Here is an 18,536-nt window from a genome sequence, read left to right as displayed (position 1 = left end):
AAAGGAAAAGTGAAAGACAAAAGAAAGGTTGAAGTCCCAGAGGAATAAAGGAATCCCTGCCATGGATTCAGGGTGTCACTTGGATTAATACATTCAGGAAATCCAGAGCAATTGTGAATTTGTAAATAGGAAGGTGTGCATGTTCTTCAGTTTTTCTGTCCATTTCAGTGTACAGTATGATGCATATGTGTGTGCATTTAATTATAAATAGCTGCATGCCTTACTGTAATTATCAAAGGCTGAACGTGCTTCTTGGGAAATTAGATAAACAGGCTGCTTGGCTTGTATCCCACTGACATGAAACATAGTTCTACTGCATTCTACCAGACCATAACCTGGAAACTTTTACCTTTGTCGCATGAACTACTTTTGGTGATTTTATGCTCTCAAGCGAACCAAAGTGTCTAGATTATGACGATAAAGTCAAAAACAAACTCATTATCCGTACAGAGCAGCAACCTATGACGTCCTATGATGAATGTATGCCCTATGCGTGTAGCCGAAAGACTTCTGAGGAACACAGACAGACCTCCTGGAAACCCACCAGCCAAACTGCAATCAGACCAGCCCGCAGCAGGATGGCCCGAACCTCAGTAAACTCAATCCTGGTGGTTAGATAAGTAACAGTGGCTGTGCTGATTCTCTCAAACCTATCTCAACTGGTCTCCTTAGGTACCAGTTAGCTTCTCTTGCTTCCAAACATCCATTTTAGACCTTAGACTCAAATCCAAACCTACATTTGATTTCAAAATCCTTTTTTCCACCACTGCAAAATCACCTTGTTTACACAGCAGTTTTAATTCATAATTTATGCAATTTCCCTTATCAAGTTTCCCTCTGTTTTCCATCATGTAATAGTCCAATAAATCATTAAATATATATATATATGAATGGCATCATTTATTTTTATTTCACATAATAAACTCATATTATAGACTGATATTCTTTATTTCTTCTTAACTGACTGGTGTCATACCATCAAGGGATTTGGTACCCTGAAATTATAATGATTGTTTATTATATTAATAATTCATAAACCAGACGTTATAGACATTATTATATTCACTACAGACGGATGCAAGTCTGCCAATTCAGTTCAGTGGGGGTTTAAACATATGATAATTAGCTTTAAACCAAATGTGATCTAAACCATAGAATCAATAAAAAATGTTTTTACAGCTCTGGATAAGCTGAAGACCTGAATAAAAGCTCAATGAAGCAGGAAATTGCTTACCTCGTCATCTTCAGTTCTACTAAGACACGAATGGTGTACAATATGGCAGCAAAAAGGGGTACTGTGTTCACTAGACGTATAAGAAACTTTTTTTGAGGTTATGTCAAAGAAATCCAAAAGAAAGGGATAGATGAGGTATACTAGAAAGAAGAAAGGCTTTCCTACTAAGACTATTAAGGGTCGTTCTTTCGTAATTACCTATCTGTAGTCCCTGCAAGCTTTGTGATATATTAAACTTAGGCAGGGACTTGTCCTCTGGGACCCTGTGCTCATTTGTTGGAGAGATTTCTGTTTCAGAAAATTAATGTAGAAAATGGCCTGGAGCAACAAAAACCAGAAATGCCTTTTGACTCACTTTTAAAGTGAGTCAAACAATATCACTGGCTTTCATTTCTTAACTTCTCAGATCCTTTTCTAGTTGAAATACAGTGGGTACGGAAAGTATTCAGACCCCTTTAAATTTTTCACTCTTTGTGTCATTGCAGCCATTTGCCAAAATCAAAAAGGTTCATTTTATTTCTCATTAATGTACACTCAGCACCCCATCTTGACAGAAAAAAACAGAAATGTAGAAATTTTTGCAAATTTATTAAAAAAGAAAAACTGAAATATCACATGGTCATAAGTATTCAGACCCTGTGCTCAGTATTGAGTAGAAGCATCCTTTTGAGCTAGTACAGCCATGAGTCTTCTTGGGAATGATGCAACAAGTTTTTCACACCTGGATTTGGGGATCCTCTGCCGTTCTTCCTTGCAGATCCTCTCCAGTTCTGTCAGGTTGGATGGTCAACGTTGGTGGACAGCCATTTTCAGGTCTCTCCAGAGATGTTCAATTGGGTTTAGGTCAGGGCTCTGGCTGGGCCAGTCAAGAACGTTCACAGAGTTGTTTCGAAGCCACTGCTTTGTTATTTTAGCTGTGTGCTTAGGGTCATTGTCCTGTTGAAAGGTGAACCTTCGGCCCAGTCTGAGATCCTGAGCACTCTGGAAGAGGTTTTCTTCCAGGATATCTCTGTACTTGGCCGCATTCATCTTTCCTTCAAATGCAACCAGTCGTCCTGTCCCTGCAGCTGAAAAACACCCCCACAACATGATGCTCCCACCACCATGTTTCACTGTAGGGATTGTATTGGGCAGTGATGAGCAGTGCCTGGTTTTCTCCACACATACTGCTTAGAATTAACGCCAAAAAGTTCAATCTTGGTCTCATCAGACCAGAGAATCTTATTTCTCATAGTCTGGGAGTCCTTCATGTGTTTTTTGGCAAAATCTATGAAGGCTTGTGTCTTGCACTGAGGAGAGGCTTCCGTCGGGCCACTCTGCCATAAAGCCCCGACTGGAGGGCTGCAGTGATTGTTGACTTTGTGGAACTTTCTCCCATCTCCCTACTGCATCTCTGGAGCTCAGCCACAGTGATCTTTGGGTTCTTCTTTACCTCTCTCACCAAGGCTCTTCTCCCACGATTGCTTAGTTTGGCTGGACGGCCAGGTCTAGGAAGAGTTCTGGTCATCCCAAACTTTTTCCATTTGAGGATTATGGAGGCCACTGTGCTCTTAGGAACCTTGGGTGCTGCAGAAATTTTTTTGTAACCTTGGCCAGATATGTGCCTTGCCACAATTCTGTCTCTGAGCTCCTTGGGCAGTTCCTTCGACCTCATGATTCTCATTTGCTCTGACATGCACTGTGAGCTGTAAGGTCTTATATAGACCGGTGTGTGCCTTTCCTAATCAAGTCCAATCAGTTTAATTAAACACAGCTGGACTCCAATGAAGGAGCAGAACCATCTCAAGGAGGATCAGAAGAAATGGACAGCATGTGAGTTAAATGTGAGTGTCACTGCAAAGGGTCTGAATACTTATGACCATGTGATATTTCAGTTTTTCTTTTTTAATAAATTTGCAAAAATTTCTACATTTCTGTTTTTTTCTGTCAAGATGGGGTGCTAAGTGTACATTAATGAGAAATAAAATGAACTTTTTTGATTTTGGTAAATGGCTGCAATGACACAAAGAGTGAAAAATTTAAAGGGGTCTGAATACTTTCCGTACCCACTGTATTTTTAAATTCCTTCTCTAGCTGACATACCAGTTTGGATTAGACTAATTCAAAGATTCAAAGACATTAAATTCTGGTCTTTCTTGACTGTACTTAATCTTGACGTGTCAGCTTGTGCAATGCACTGTCCCAAAGGTTGGCAATGTTATAAACACTAGGTAGACCCAATGTGAAACATACTAGTCTTGATGGTAGGATGCTGTCTACATGTTGTTCTCAGTGCTTTGAATGAAATAAGAATCTAACAGAAAAAGGAGGCTGTAGTCACACTGGTGTGCTACAGGGATTATATTTTTCAAGGCAACTTTCAGAACTCATGGCGACTTAGAATGGGTTATTCAGTTAATGGTATATACTGGCAGAGGGTCTGAATTCCTTTTTTTCCCCTGCCCAGTGATATTCTGATGCTGTCTTTCTTTTTTTCTTAAAATGGTGAGATGAAGAACAACAAAAATTGTTTTGGAATACTTTTTGACCTTTCTAGAGACTGTCTATTTGGTTGAAAGTTTAAAGTCCTTTCTTGGTCTTGGTCTTCTAGGTCAAACAAATAAGATTAAAGAAGGATGGATGTCATCTGGAGGTTAAAAAAACAAGCTTTCTGCCTGGGAAGCTGTCAGATCAAATCACTGGCTGCAGCTGACAGATGCGCTCATGAATGCTGAATTCTATTGAAGGTTTATTCACACCTCAAGGTTCTGCACAGTCTTTTGCTGTAAGTGAAAATCTTTCAAACTGGTTTGGTGATCTATCATCTATTATTTTACTGTATTTCTATACCGGCTGTTATATCGCTTGCTAATGCTTGTGCTTGTTATTCTTAAGTAGAAATTAACCATTGCATTACAACTGAGAAATTTAAAACATTTGACTATTAGACTGTCATCCTATAAAACATGACTCCATATGTTGTTTATGCCAGATGGATAATTCCAAATGTCATATGTTAGTTAGTGGAAAGGGGAAAATTAGATGGTAAAATCCACATTGTGGGGGATGATAGGGTGACTGGATGGGCCAGGCTACAAAGAGTAGTAGTGGTAGCGTCCTTCTCTGCTGGAGTCCCCACTTTCACCCTAACTGTTCATCATTTGTACCACGGCACAGCATGTGTGCTTTTAATCAGTTCACCTCCCAGCTAATTCTATGTTAACTAAAACCAGTGTGTGTTGACTTGAACATTTCAAACTTATCTCCATTTGTATTTAAACTAAATGAAGTCTACCACACTCCACTATATGAAAAGGTGGACTTAGAAAGGTTGATTGCTCAGTTGTTTCCTACCGGATCCATTAATTTGTTCTTATACTGGTATAACACTTTTATTTGTGTGCATTACATCTAGCCAAATTAACACTTCATTACTCCAAATATAAGAATATATGAAGGCTTCCTGTATTACAGTATGCTTACAGTAAATGTTGTAAATGCAGTTTTAGAGAATACATTAGCATATTGTCAATCAGAAATTTTATATGTCACAAACTCTTTACGTAATTTGGTGCTTTTTATTCTGGTTTCACTTATTTATTACTAATTTATTACTACTACTTTATTACAAGAACAAGAACAAAGTTAGTTCTTGCCAGGACATTTCATACTCCATGAGAAACTCAAGTGCAGAACTCCTGGGAAGTCCCTCCCACTGTAGCACATGTCACGTGCAGTAAGCATTGTGGGGAATCTGACAGAAACTACAATACAGCAGATCTCGGAATTCGCCATCTTTTACGACAGATGCTCTCCTCTGTACACAACGTTCGGGCTGCCTCTTTCCATGAACTATTAGCCATTTGTGTGTCTTTACCCTAACCCTAACCCTTTCATGGTAAAAAAGCAGAGAAGCATGGCTACAAGTGCTCTTCCGACCGTCTACAGCTTGTAAACAAACCAGATGCACAGTCAGGACAAGCCCTTGAACAAAGTCCACTAGTAACAGATGTTTCAAACTAACAGTAACAGTGCCAACACGTTATTATAATGCCTAAGCAACTGAAAGATAACATGCAAGGTGTGCAGTATAAAAATAAAAGACACTGGATCAAAGACATCTAAGTTTATCAGGCAACTTAAAACGCACCCGGACACGTCAGTCAGTCGACACATGATTTAGCTCAATTTCAGCTATCTAACGTTAGCTTGTTACTAGTGTTGTAGAGCTTTGCTTTACTTTAGGCTTGACTTGCAGCTGTGAACAGACACTTGAGACTTGAGTTGGACTTGTGACCAGAGACTTGAGACTTGACTTGCAGTTGTGACCAGAGACTTGAGACTCGACTTGGAGCTGTAACCAGAGATTTGAGACTTGATTTGCAGTTATGACCAGAGTCTTGAGGCTTGACTTGTAGTTGTGACCAGACTTGATAATTGAGTTGCAGTTGTGAACAGAGACTTGAGACTTGAATTGGACCTGTAACCAGAGACTTGAGACTTGACTTGCAGTTGTGACGAGAGACTTGAGACTTGACTTGCAGTTGTGACCAGAGACTTGAGACTTGACTTGCAGTTGTGACCAGAGACCTGAGACTCGACTTGGACCTGTAACCAGAGATTTAAGACTTGACTTGCAGTTGTGACCAAAAACTTGAAGCTTGACTTGCAGTTGTGACCAAAAACTTGAAACTTGACTTGGACTTCCAAAAACTGACTTGTGAGCATCTGTCTAAGTTGTTTTTAAACAGTTGTATTGGTATTTATTAGATTGAGTTGTACCCATTACTTACACCAGTGTAAAAAAGTGAACATGGTCCAGATCCACTGATTGAGGCTACTATTGTATTGGACATATTTGCCAGTGCACAGAAGAATGTTAGGATATGTTGGGCTGCGAAGGATCTAACAGGTGATTTCATTTCCTGGGGAAAGAAGGCTGCAACTGTCGGCTGCATTTGAAGGAGCCTTTGAAATGGGACAGCCTTGTTACACAGCTGCCCTTCAAATGCAGCCTTTGAAGGACGTGGCCCCTGAACGGGGACACAGCTATGGATAACAATACACGTTCTCCTCAGATATCAATCACTTCTGTGGCAAAGTTTGGCATTTTTGATCCAACCTGCTCTTAACATGAACTTTGTAGCTCTGTATACATAACATCCTCTTTTGCTAATGTTATATAATGTTACTATGGTAATTCGAGGTCACCTTTTTTTATTTTAAATGAAAAATATACTTATTTTGTGTATGTATAGAAAGTGTGTCTGATCATATTTTATCCTCTACTCTTCCTTTCCATGTTTCTTGTCCTCCACATTCTTGACAAGATAGAGTTAACACTGCTTTAACCATCAGAGATGAACCATTGGTGGTGTCTATTTTCAGGCATGTCATGGACATTTGATTATTTATATATATATATATATATATATATATATATATATATATATATTTGACAGTGTTCTGTTTTAATAACTCTGCCTGTCACAATCAATCTAAATCTTATCAGACCAAATGAAAGTGACTGTGAGACAGAGAGAACTAGGAGTTTGTTTACAGCTCTCTGGGAGCTGTCCAAAATAATCCACTGTCCCAGGTCAGTTGTCACCTTATTACATCTCCTCTCTAAAAAGGCAGGGGATCACTGAGTTTGTCCTTAGAAATTGTGGTTTTATTTAGCCAAAGCCAAAATCTTTCCTCAAACAATCTTGCCCGATTTTAACAAAACCATAATAATAGATGGGTCAATTCATAAACTGCTCAGCATAAGTAATTAAAGTAGAGGGAAAGCCCAGTGTACTCTATATCCAGTCTGTTAAACCCCAGGGTTTATGAGGATTTTATTTATCACTTTCTAGCCTGTCCTCCTTTCAGCTAATGCACTCCGTCATGCTCCCAGAGACTTATAAATCATTCAATCCGAACTGTACTGAGTTATGAATGATTTATTTATCAAATAAAACTGCTCTCCTTTCCTCTCCTCTCCTCTCACATGTATATGCCACTATTGAATGTCACTAACTGTCCCTTCTCTCTCTTGTAGTTTATGCTCTCTCTCTGTCCGCTCTCTCTCTCTCTCTCTCTCTGTGTACCTTCTGCAGGTATCCCTGGTCCTGGAACTGTAATTAATGATGTACAGTTACTGGCCCCATTAACCTGCACATTGTTTAATTGTTTATTGTTGTTCTTTTATCTCTCCTCTATCCACTCACCCCAAGGCAGTTGGCCACTCAAACACATACAAATAAAATGAATTGAATTCAACTGAATCAAACTGTTATCAAACTGAACTACTGCTCACAGTCACCGTTATGGTGTTGTTTTGTTACCGTTTAGTATGCTTCTCGTTTTTATCTCTTAGCTACTGATTTGTATGGGTTTGTTTACTTTTTGGGTTGTGGCTCTTTAAGAATCTTAGGTTCCGGTAAGAGCCATGTCACGTGACCTCTAATCAGGAAGCGAGTAAGCGGGGACATTGAGAGCATCGTGTTTAGCGTAGCTGAATTTATGCCGTGACATTCATATACATCTTGTTTCTGTTGTAGCATCGTGGGTAGGTATTGACCACTCGTGGCTATATTTACGAATGTATATGATTATTTGGGGACAGTGTTAAATCTTATGAAGCAGGTTGTTAGGAGTTTGTTGCTCCCGTCTACCTCGCTACTGTTAGTGGATATTTGTCGTGGTAATGGGCATACTGTTCCCAGATCATTAAAGTTCACATTAATACAGTTCAGATAAAGGTGATTAAGAAAATTGAATACATAAGAAATATGTATACAGTAGGTTTAAGGATGCTGGATAAATTTATAAATTTGCAACAGTAAAGGGAAGAATGAGCATTTCAATTTATTGTATATTATATCTGTTGATTATGCCTTTTGTTTGTACGTTTCAGTTTCACACTTTCCTCACAACCTCAATAAACCTGTGGACGAAGAGCCTGTCTTCAGAGTCTTGATGTTAGGGAAGAGTTTATCTGGCTGTCAAGTTATATACAGTACATATACCGAGGACAGCACAGGTGTTTTAATATAATATTTAAACATCTTAGTTAAGCCTTGTAGCATGTTAACATTTAATTAGTATTAAAGATATAGTATAGCTAAGACTGCTTGGAATTGCAAATCTTTGGTCATAAACCACGAAGTGGACAAAGTGTAAAAATAAATAATGTATAAATAATAAATAAATGTAAGCTACTTACGACACTAGATGGAAAGATGTCCAAAGGTATTGCAGTTGAAAGTGACTACTCTTGTCAAGTATGGTGACCCATACTCAAAATTCCCCTCTGCATTTAACCCACCTGAATGCACACACACAGCAATGAACACACATGAACACACGTAAGGTTCGGTGCCTTGCTCAAGGGTCTCACCTCAGTCGTGGTATTGAAGGTGGAGAGAGCGCTGGTTATTTAGGACTGGTTATTCACAGGTTTTCATTTACAGGTTGATTCATAGAGTTCACCAAGGCTCATGTGTTTTTCATAATCATGTCTGATGTCTATGTTCTTCTTGACGTAGTATAGTCTGACACTAAGGGACACAGCGTTCTCAAGGATGTTAGTGAGGAATATCTGAGAGAAGGTTTCCTTAGGACACTAGGTGCGAGAAAGGGACAAGTATAAGACAGCACACCCAGGATGGGGGTTAACTGTCGAATGAGAATACAGAGTTTTAGAATATAACCTTATTAGGGAATCACTTTGTAGTACAAAAGGGAAGTACAGACTTAATTATCTGATTATGTGAATGATTATTTGCATTTACTTTTACTTGTATTTTTTGCATGTCTGTATAAGTAGAGGCCTCACCCTAATAGGAGCTGAGCAACAGGGGACCAACTGGGGAAGACTGTGATTGATTGTGTTCTATTCCGGTTTGTTCCTTTCTTGCAAAAAATATATTCTGAAAAGACAATATGTCTGCACTCTCTTTATTGCTCATCCAACGGGTTTTGCGACAACACTCTTGAGTCCCTCTTCATCATTCCCCTTGCCTCAATTGTAGCAGCAATAAAAAGGTCTCCTATTTACTTTCTGTCTCTGCAAAATATTCTCTCAACCCATCTTTCAGTATTATGTTTTTGAAGTACATTGCAGAATTAACAGCTCACTTCTTATGTCCTACAAAAGAGTAAAGTCCTTTATTTTTCCTTTTCTTTCAAAATGTGGAACAGTACAAATAGCCATTTTTTGTCGGGCACACATCTTTAAACCAAAAAATGACAAAAGCTCATCTCCTTTCTCTGCCTTCCTTTCTTAAATGTGATATACTCAATAATGCACTTGTTCTGCTCTCCTACTGAGCTGTGAGATTGATAATACATATATTGCACTGGCTGCATCCTTTCTGCACCATTCTACCACATGGATAGCAGCAAAAGTTCTTATTCTGTAGATTAAATATGAGAAAATGCAGTGTTTGCCCAAAGCAAGAATCTCACTTTTTTACTCCCTAAATATAGGAAAATTTAGTTATATTTATTATTACATACATTAGGCTTTCTTTAATTAGCCCCACAATAGCTTGAACGTTGTACATTTAAAAGGATATTATGCCAGTTGTGCCCATAGAGTTTTCATAGAGACCGTTGGGGCATTGTTCCCCCAGAAGCCAAACTACATGGCTACACTGTATCTATAATGCAATAAAATAAATGTATGTTGTATATAAAATGTTTTTGTTTTATTTTGTTGCGATATTGTGATGTGAGATTTTAGACTGTTTATTCTTATTTCTGTGTTCATGAATTAATGTATAGTCATTTTCTGTCACTTTCTGAAGGCATTTTGGGAAGCAGCAGTGAATTAGAGACCAGCACAGAGATTTGTGGCAACCTGAGGGAGTGCATCAAGACATTGTGAAGAGCCGAATGTCACCGCAGGGACAGGAAGCGACGGATGAAGGAGAGGATAGACTTCACCAAGAACCCATTCAAAAACCTGTCAAATCCAGGACCAGTTCCACTTCAAGATAAAGATACCAACATCCCAACATTCAAAGAGAGACCAGTGAAGTGCTTGGGGAAGTGGTACAGGGCAGACCTCAATGATAAATAGTGTTGAATTTTGATCGGGATTCTAAATCTATCACAGAGTCTTAGATCAACTCAGCTGATCAAATTAACTTGAAATTTTCATGACAAGCATTTCACTTTGAAAATAAATTTAAAAAAAAACACTCTGACACCTCAACATTCAATCAAATGTGTGTATCACCCAAGATACAAAAACTATTTAAGGGTTGACCCATCAAATTTTGAATCTCACCGTTACAGGCAAATCATTGTTCTGCAGCCTCTGAAATTCTGGGGTATTGAAAAATTGTTACCCCCTCTCCGAGTATTGGTCACATTATGAATACTGCTTTGCAGTAAAGTGAATAGTGATTTGTCATGTTTCCTATAATCTAATGATGATGTTTCTTGAGATGATGATGAAAGTCATGACTATCTGTTGTTCACTAACAAATGTTCACCTCTTCTTGACTGGTTATATATGGGCTTGTTTTATGCTTTTGTTCTGTTTGATTCTGATGAAGACACATTTGTGTTGGAATGTATATCCAGTTTATACCATAAAAAGCAGCTAATTAATCAGTTTTCTCTGGTGCATACTACATGGTTCAATTCACGCAAAAATACAAAAATGGGTGGTGTGCTAGTTATCACTGTAACAACAACAAGAAGGATATGCGTTTGAATCCTATTCGAACCTGAGGCCTTTCTGTGTGGACTTTCCATGTTCTCCCCATGTCTGTGTCAGCTTTCTCTGGGTACTGTGGCTTCCTCCTGCAGTCCAAAAATAGGTTGATTGGTAACTTTAAATTGCCTGTAGTTGTGAATGTGAGTATTTGTCTCTGTGACCGACTGGCAATTTGTCCAGGGTGCAACCAGCCTCTCACCCACTGTCAGCTGTGGATGGGTCCAGGCACCCTGTGACTCTGGGCAGCAGGAATAAGTGGAAGACAATGGATAGAGGGATGGATAAAATAAATAACAGTAAATCCTAGGTTGCATACTCCATAAGTCACTGCTCAAATGTTCTGAGCTTTAATGACAATGTCAACAGACTTATGGACAGTCCAAGATCAATGAAAACTAAGTAGGTATAAACAGGAGGTAAGGTCAGTGGTCAAAACCAAGGCAAACAGTCCAGAAGAACACAACAGAGCAAACAAAGGCAGAACAAAAACAAGCAAGCATGGTTTAAATGCTAAGGCTAATTAAGCACAGTATACAATCCTGCAAAGGGCTCATGCCCAACAGCTGGGGAGGAACTGCTGAAGCAATGCAAAACAGTTGTGCTGATGGGCAGAGGTATAATCTGGGTACATATGAAGACTGCACAGGGACAGGTAGTTTGTATAAATCAGACAGCATTTATGACACTGACATCCATTTCAATAATGTTTTTTTTTTTTTTAGTATTATGGTTATTTTAATAAATGACAACTAGGTTTGTAATCTTAACCCATAAACAAACAATTAACCTTTTAATTTATCTCACAAAAATTTGAGTTCCTTGGACCATGCAAAACTAGGTGGAATCCAGCGATTGTTGCTGCTTGCTTGCTTTATATTTTTGGTATATGAGCCAGCTGTGACAAGCACAAATGGTCACAAATACACAGGAAACACATGCAAAATATGATTACAATCTGACAAACACTAATGTAGAGTAGTTCAATGGATGCTAAGGGTTTTTAAGGATACATAAATCAAACCTTCCAAAATTGCAGTAAAGTAATATTTTAAAATGGTACAGGCCCTTTTCTGACATTACAACACAGTTGGTTTACAACATGGATTTCAGGGGATTGGTTGCTAAATTGGGACACAGCTATGATCTGCTTTGCCATGATTCTTCCAGGCCGGTCCAATGTGTATTGTAGCCAGAATGCTCAGAAAAAGCATAAAAAAGAACTTTCAATGTTTAATCACCTCACCAATGTAGCCACAAAGCAAGCTGCTGCTATTATATCCTTAGTGCTTGTGTACCCTAATATGGTAATCAATTTGAATATTGAGGCATACCAGACAAATTTAGCACAGAAGAAACAAGCTGTGTCTCCAGGCTCTCTGACAATTAGTGCTTTCACTCAATTTTTGCTCTCTTCTTCCTCTCCCTGTTTCATGTCTCTAACTCCTCCCTCATGTTTCACTTCCACTTTATATATTTCAATTTCTTTTCCTGGGGCACATTTGCAACCTGCAGACATTGTAATGTTTAGTCTCCCTCACTACTCTGTTTTAATGTCTCATTTTATGAGTATTGTAAGCAGACAAAATCATTGCTAGTTAAGGGAGTGAAAGATTGATGGTGAAAACATCTTTAACCTCTTCAGAAAACTTCAGAGAAAACTAAATGATGACAGATAGTGGGGATAAACCTTTGCAACAGAAGGCGACAGGATAACATTGTGTAATTGAATCAAACGTATCTTTTTTATAATGCCACATGGACTTCACATGATTTACTGTCACCCAAGTGCAGCAGGAACTAATCCAGTAATACTTTGTTTTTTCAGTCCCTACTAAGTTATTAGAAACAAGTAAAAGTCAAGCTTGTGACCTACCAGGAATATCGGGAAAGCAGAATCATGTGGTTTACTGCGACATGGGTGAAGGAACATAATGTATTGCAGGTTCCAACCTCACCATCACCAGCTTCCAGTTTTGTCTTCAACATAGAGGTTTGATTAACTTTTTTTGGATCCATTCTAGGCGTCAGCCTGCAATGAATCTCTCAATCACACACAAGTACAGTAGATTCAGTTTAATCCTGCTTAACACAAAAAAACATCAATGTAACCCTGTTGGTGTTGCTCTCCGGGTAAGCGAATCACTTTTGTCTTGCAAGCGTGTCGTGTTGTGTGTGTTGTATAGTTCGTATACAGACTAGCAACAGACTAGCTATAGTTTAACACACCTAAAAACCAACTAGTAAAACTCTAAACAATTCATTAACTGCTACATTCCGGTACAAGTCAAGTACCTTTCTATTTTGACCGTATTTACTGCTATTTCATGACTTAGCGCTCGTTAGCCTACCGGTTAGCTTAACTAGCTAGTTAGCTTAGCTAACATGGCCTCTCCCTCTCTCACTCTTTCTTGCTCGGTGTGCCACATGTTTAGTTATTCCTCTGCCTCCTTTAGCGATACTGATACCTGTAATAAGTGTAAGGTTCTGTTAGCCTTGGAGGCGAGGATCACTTTTTTGAAAACGCGGCTCCGCACCTTCGAACAAAAGCCAGCTAGCCTAGCCCCGTTAGCTGGTGTGGAGCCACCGAGCTCAGGGTCTGTTAGCGGTCCAAGGGCAGCTCCGCTCAGCGACACACCCGCTGAGAAACCGACTCTGATAATTGGCGATTCCATAGTCAGGAACGTGAAAATAGAGACACCAGCGACCATAGTCAAATGTATTCCTGGGGCCAGAGCGGGCGACATCGAGTCAAATCTGAAGCTGCTGGCTAAGACTAATCGTAAATATGGGAAAATTATTATTCACGTCGGCAGCAATGACACCCGATTACGCCAATCGGAGGTCACTAAAATTAATGTTGAGTCGGTATGTAACTTTGCTAAATTAATGTCGGACTCCGTAGTTTTCTCTGGACCCCTCCCCAATCTGACCAGCGATGACATGTTTAGCCGCATGTCGTCGTTCCGTCGCTGGCTGTCTAGGTGGTGTCCAGCAAACGATGTGGGCTTCATAGACAATTGGGCCACTTTCTGGGGAAAACCCGGTCTGGTAGTGAGATACGGCATCCATCCCACTTTGAATGGTGCAGCTCTCATCTCTAGAAATTTGGCCGAGTTTATTAGCCGACCTAAAGCCTGACAATCCAGGGTGGGGACCGGGATGCAGAGTCTAAAACGCCTCTCTGTAGTTTCCTTAGAGCCGCCGCCCCGCTCAAACCACGTAGAGACTGTGTCTGCCCCTCGAACATATAAATCAAATAAATCAGAAGTTAACAGAAGAGGAGTTATTCATAAAAACTTAATAAAAATTAAGACCACTCTTCTTATTGAACAGGAAAACAGAACTGTCAAATGTGGACTATTAAATATTAGGTCCCTTTCATCTAAATCTTTGTTAGTAAATGATTTGATAGCTGATCACCAAATTGACCTACTTTATCAGTCATAAAAATTATCATGTTCCTCGAAGCACAGGTCGAGGTGGAGGAGTAGCTACAATCTTCCACTCAAACTTATTATTAAACTTTCATCCTCAGAACAATTTTAACTTTTGAGAGCCTCACTCTTAGTCTCTCACATCCAAACTGGAAAACACAAAAACCAGTTCTACTTGTCACTGTGTACCGTCCACCTGTCCCTTACTCAGTTTTTAACCGAATTCCCTGACTTCCTGTCTGATTTAGTGCTTAGATCAGATAAAGTTATTATAGTGGGAGATTTTAACATTCATGTAGATGTTGAAAATAATGGCCTCAGCATTGCATTTAATTCTATATTAGATTCAATTGGTTTCATTCAAAATGTTAATAAACCCACCCACTGTTTCAATCACACCCTTGATCTTGTTCTGACCTATGGCATCGAAATTGAACATCTAATACTTTTCCCCCCAAATCCTGTTTTGTCAGATCATTCTTTAATAACTTTTGAATTTAAAATGATGGATCATGCAGCATTTGGAAGAAAATTCCACTACAGCAGATGTTTATCCGACAACGCTGTTAATAAATTTAAGAAAATGATTCCATCTTTAGGGCAGTATGGTCGTGGGTTCGCATCCTGGCCTTTATTGTACGGAGTTTGTGAGTGTGAGGTTGTCTGTCTTTGTGTGTCTATATGTGGCCCTGTGATGGTCTGGGTGTACCCCTGCCTTCCACCCGAGAGAGAGCTGGGATAGGCTCCAGCAGATCCCCGTGACCCTGAGCCAGGAAAAGCGGGTATAGAAAATGGATGGATTACATCTATGCCAAGTATAAACATAGTGGAGGGCAGCTGCTTCAATCCCACTCCCTACCAAATTGATCATGTTGTTGACAGTGCTGTAACCTCACTGTGTGAAATGCTTGATTCTGTAGCCCCTCTGAAAAAGAAGTTAGTGAATCAGAGAAGACTAGCCCCATGGTATAATTTACATATTCGTACCTTAAAGCAGGCATCACGAAGGCTGGAAAGGAAGTGGCGTTCCACAAACTTAGAGGAAATTTTTCTAGCCTGGAAAAACAGTCTACTAACATATAAAAAAGCTCTCCGTAAAGCCAGAACTGCATACTATTCATCACTAATCGAGGAAAATAAGAACAATCCCAGGTTTCTTTTCAGCACTGTAGCCAGGCTGACAAAAAGTCACAGCTCTGTTGAGCCCAGTGTTCCCTTAGCTCTCAGCAGTGATGACTTTGAGTTTCTTTACAAATAAAATCACAACTATTAGAGATAAAATTCAGCAGATGCTTCCTATACCTGCAATAAATGAATCTTCTACTACAGTAGCTCTTGAATCATCTGTAGGAACTCAGTTATGTTTAGACTGCTTCTCTCCCATAGATCTCTCTGAATTTACATCAGTAGTTGCTTCATTGAAATCGGTAACGTGTCTCTTAGACCCCATCCCGACTAGACTGCTTAAAGGCACCCTGCCATTAATGAACTCATCTTTATTGGACTTGGTAAATTTATCTCTAGTATCAGGCTACGTACCACAGGCCTTTAAGACTGCAGTAATCAAACCTTTACTCAAAAAGCCTAGTCTTGATCCAGGAGTCTTGGCTAATTATAGACCAATATCCAACCTTCCATTTATTTCTAAAATCCTAGAAAAAGCTGTTGCTAAGCAGCTATCAGACCACTTACACAGGAATGAACTATTTGAAGATTTTCAATCAGGATTTAGAACAAATCATAGTACAGAAACAGCACTGTTAAAAGTTACCAACGATCTTCTCTTAGCCTCAGATAATGGACTTGTTTCTATACTTGTCCTCCTAGACCTTAGTGCTGCATTCAACACCATTGACCACAAGCTCTTATTACAGAGACTGGAGCATGTGACTGGTATCAGAGAAACAGCGTTAAAATGGTTCCAATCCTATTTATCGGATAGATTCCAGTTTGTTCATGTCCAGGATGAACCTTCCACTCGAACAAAAGTTAGTTATGGAGTTCCACAAGGCTCTGTGCTAGGACTGATTCTGTTCACCCTGTACATGCTTCCTCTAGGCTATGTCATTAGGAAGCACTCTATTAATTACCACTGCTATGCAGATGACACTCAGTTGTATCTATCTATTAAACCTGTTAACACAAACCAATTAACCAGACTTCAAGCGTGTCTAACTGACATAAAGGCCTGGATGACCAGTAACTTTTTACTTTTAAACAGAGAAAACAGAAGTCATTATATTTGGGCCAAAAAATCTCAGAAATAACTTTTCTCAAATTATAGCTACTGTAGATGGCATAGCCCTGTCCTCCAGCACTACTGTAAAAAACCTTGGAGTTATTTTTGACCAGGACATGTCCTTTAACTCACACATAAAACAAATCTCTAGAACTGCATTCTTTCACCTGCGCAACATTTCCAAAATTAGGAACTTCCTGTCTCAAAATGATGCAGAAAAACTAGTCCATGCATTTGTTACCTCAAGGCTAGACCTCATTGGCTCCCTGTAAAATATAGAATAAAATTTAAAATCCTTCTTCTCACATACAAATCCCTTCATAATCAAGCTCCTTCATACTTTAAAGACCTCATAGTACCATATTATCCCAATAGACCACTTCGCTCTCAGAGTGCAGGTCTACTTGTGGTTCCCAGAGTTTCCAGAAGCAGACTGGGAGGCAGAGCCTTTAGTTATCAAGCTCCTCTCCTGTGGAACCAGCTCCCAGCCTGGGTTCAGGAGGCAGACACTCTGTGCACTTTTAAGGCTAGACTTAAAACCTTCCTCTTTGACAAACCATATAGTTAGGGCTGGCCTCAGGCAACCCTGAACCATCCCTTAGTTATGCTGCTATAGGCCTAGACTGCCCGAGGACCATCGGTGCACTGAGGTCCCCTACCCTTACACCCCCCCCCCCCCCCCCCCCCCCCCCCGTCCCCTCTCTTCCTCTCCTCCCACCTCACATGTATATTCCACCATTGAATGTCACTAACCTTGTGCTCCCTCTCTCCCCAAGTTTGTGCTCTCTCCCTCTCTCTCTCTCTGTTCTTTCTATCTGTACCTTCTGCAGGTGTCCCTGTTCCTGGTGCTGTATATCGCTGATGTGCAGTTACTGGTCCCACCAACCTGCACTGTCTATCTGTTGTTTATTGCTGCTGTTCTTTTCTCTCTGCTCTATCCACTCACCCCAACCGGTCAAGGCAGATGGCCGCCCAAACTGAGCCCGGTTCTGCTGGACGTTTTTTCTTCCGTTAAGGGAGTTTTTCCTCTCCACTGTCGCCAAGTGCTTGCTCATAAGGGAATTATTGGGTTTTTAGTTTTTGTTTTTGTAAAGTGCCTTGAGATGATTTGTATTGTGATTTGGCGCTATACAAATAAAATTGAATTGAATTGAATTGAAGATATGGATGAATGTATTATTGTCTTAAGCTAAACCAATGCAACCTAGCATTCTGGCTTCCTGTCTTACAGTATGAGAATGATGAAGGTTAAACAGTTTTTTCTGAATTAAACTTTGCATATTTGGAGCTAGTCATTATCCATCAGTTTCCTAGAAATCTAACAAAAATACTTAATTATATTCCTTCAACAGCACTAGAAAATTCTTTTGTGTTTCAAACATGATGATTAACAAATTAAATACACCATAATACACCTTTTTTACTCACATCATCATGGATATTGTCAAATTTTTTAAATTCCTTCACTGTGTAGCTTATCTATAGTCTGAGCACAGAACCAGAACACCCTACATTATTTCTCATGTTCATTAGAACATATAATTGCTCATCTCTGCCTATTCTCCAATGACACTTTTCTGTTGATGGACAAGACTCCCGTCTTCTTAGTGTCTTGGCAGCAATGGAGCTTAATTCTTTGGGAAGCATAAATGTCAGCCTATGATCTTTCTTTTGTGCAAACTAGAAATGAATTCATTGAAGGCTCTAAAAGGAAAGCTCATAATTAATAAACTCCATCATGCTGGGAAGCAAAAATATGCTCAGTAAATTTCATAGCCATCTCAGATATTTATTGTTTATTATGGACATAGTAGCCTATATTAGCTACACAACAGGAAAGTTTGAAGGTTCACCGAAAATATCAGGCCATAACCATGACCGACATCATGACTATCTCTAGCAGTCTAGTCAATAGTTTTAACTCAGATGTTT

General features: G+C 39.5%; 1 long non-coding RNA gene across 1 annotated transcript; it reads left to right on the top strand.

Annotated features, from left to right (window-relative positions):
- Window positions 1-7,665: 7,665 nt before the first annotated feature.
- On the top strand, window positions 7,666-13,009 carry LOC113145080 (uncharacterized). The gene is made up of 2 exons (XR_003297207.1): window positions 7,666-7,769; window positions 10,012-13,009. It is a non-coding gene; the product is annotated as an uncharacterized LOC113145080 (long non-coding RNA).
- The last annotated feature ends 5,527 nt before the right edge of the window (window positions 13,010-18,536 follow it).

The sequence above is a fragment of the Mastacembelus armatus genome, chromosome 7, assembly GCF_900324485.2.
Source record: "Mastacembelus armatus chromosome 7, fMasArm1.2, whole genome shotgun sequence".
In the NCBI taxonomy this organism is placed as follows: Eukaryota; Metazoa; Chordata; class Actinopteri; order Synbranchiformes; family Mastacembelidae; genus Mastacembelus; species Mastacembelus armatus.
The sequence above is the reverse complement of the archived record's forward strand: the minus strand, read 5'-3'. Positions and strand labels throughout refer to the sequence as shown.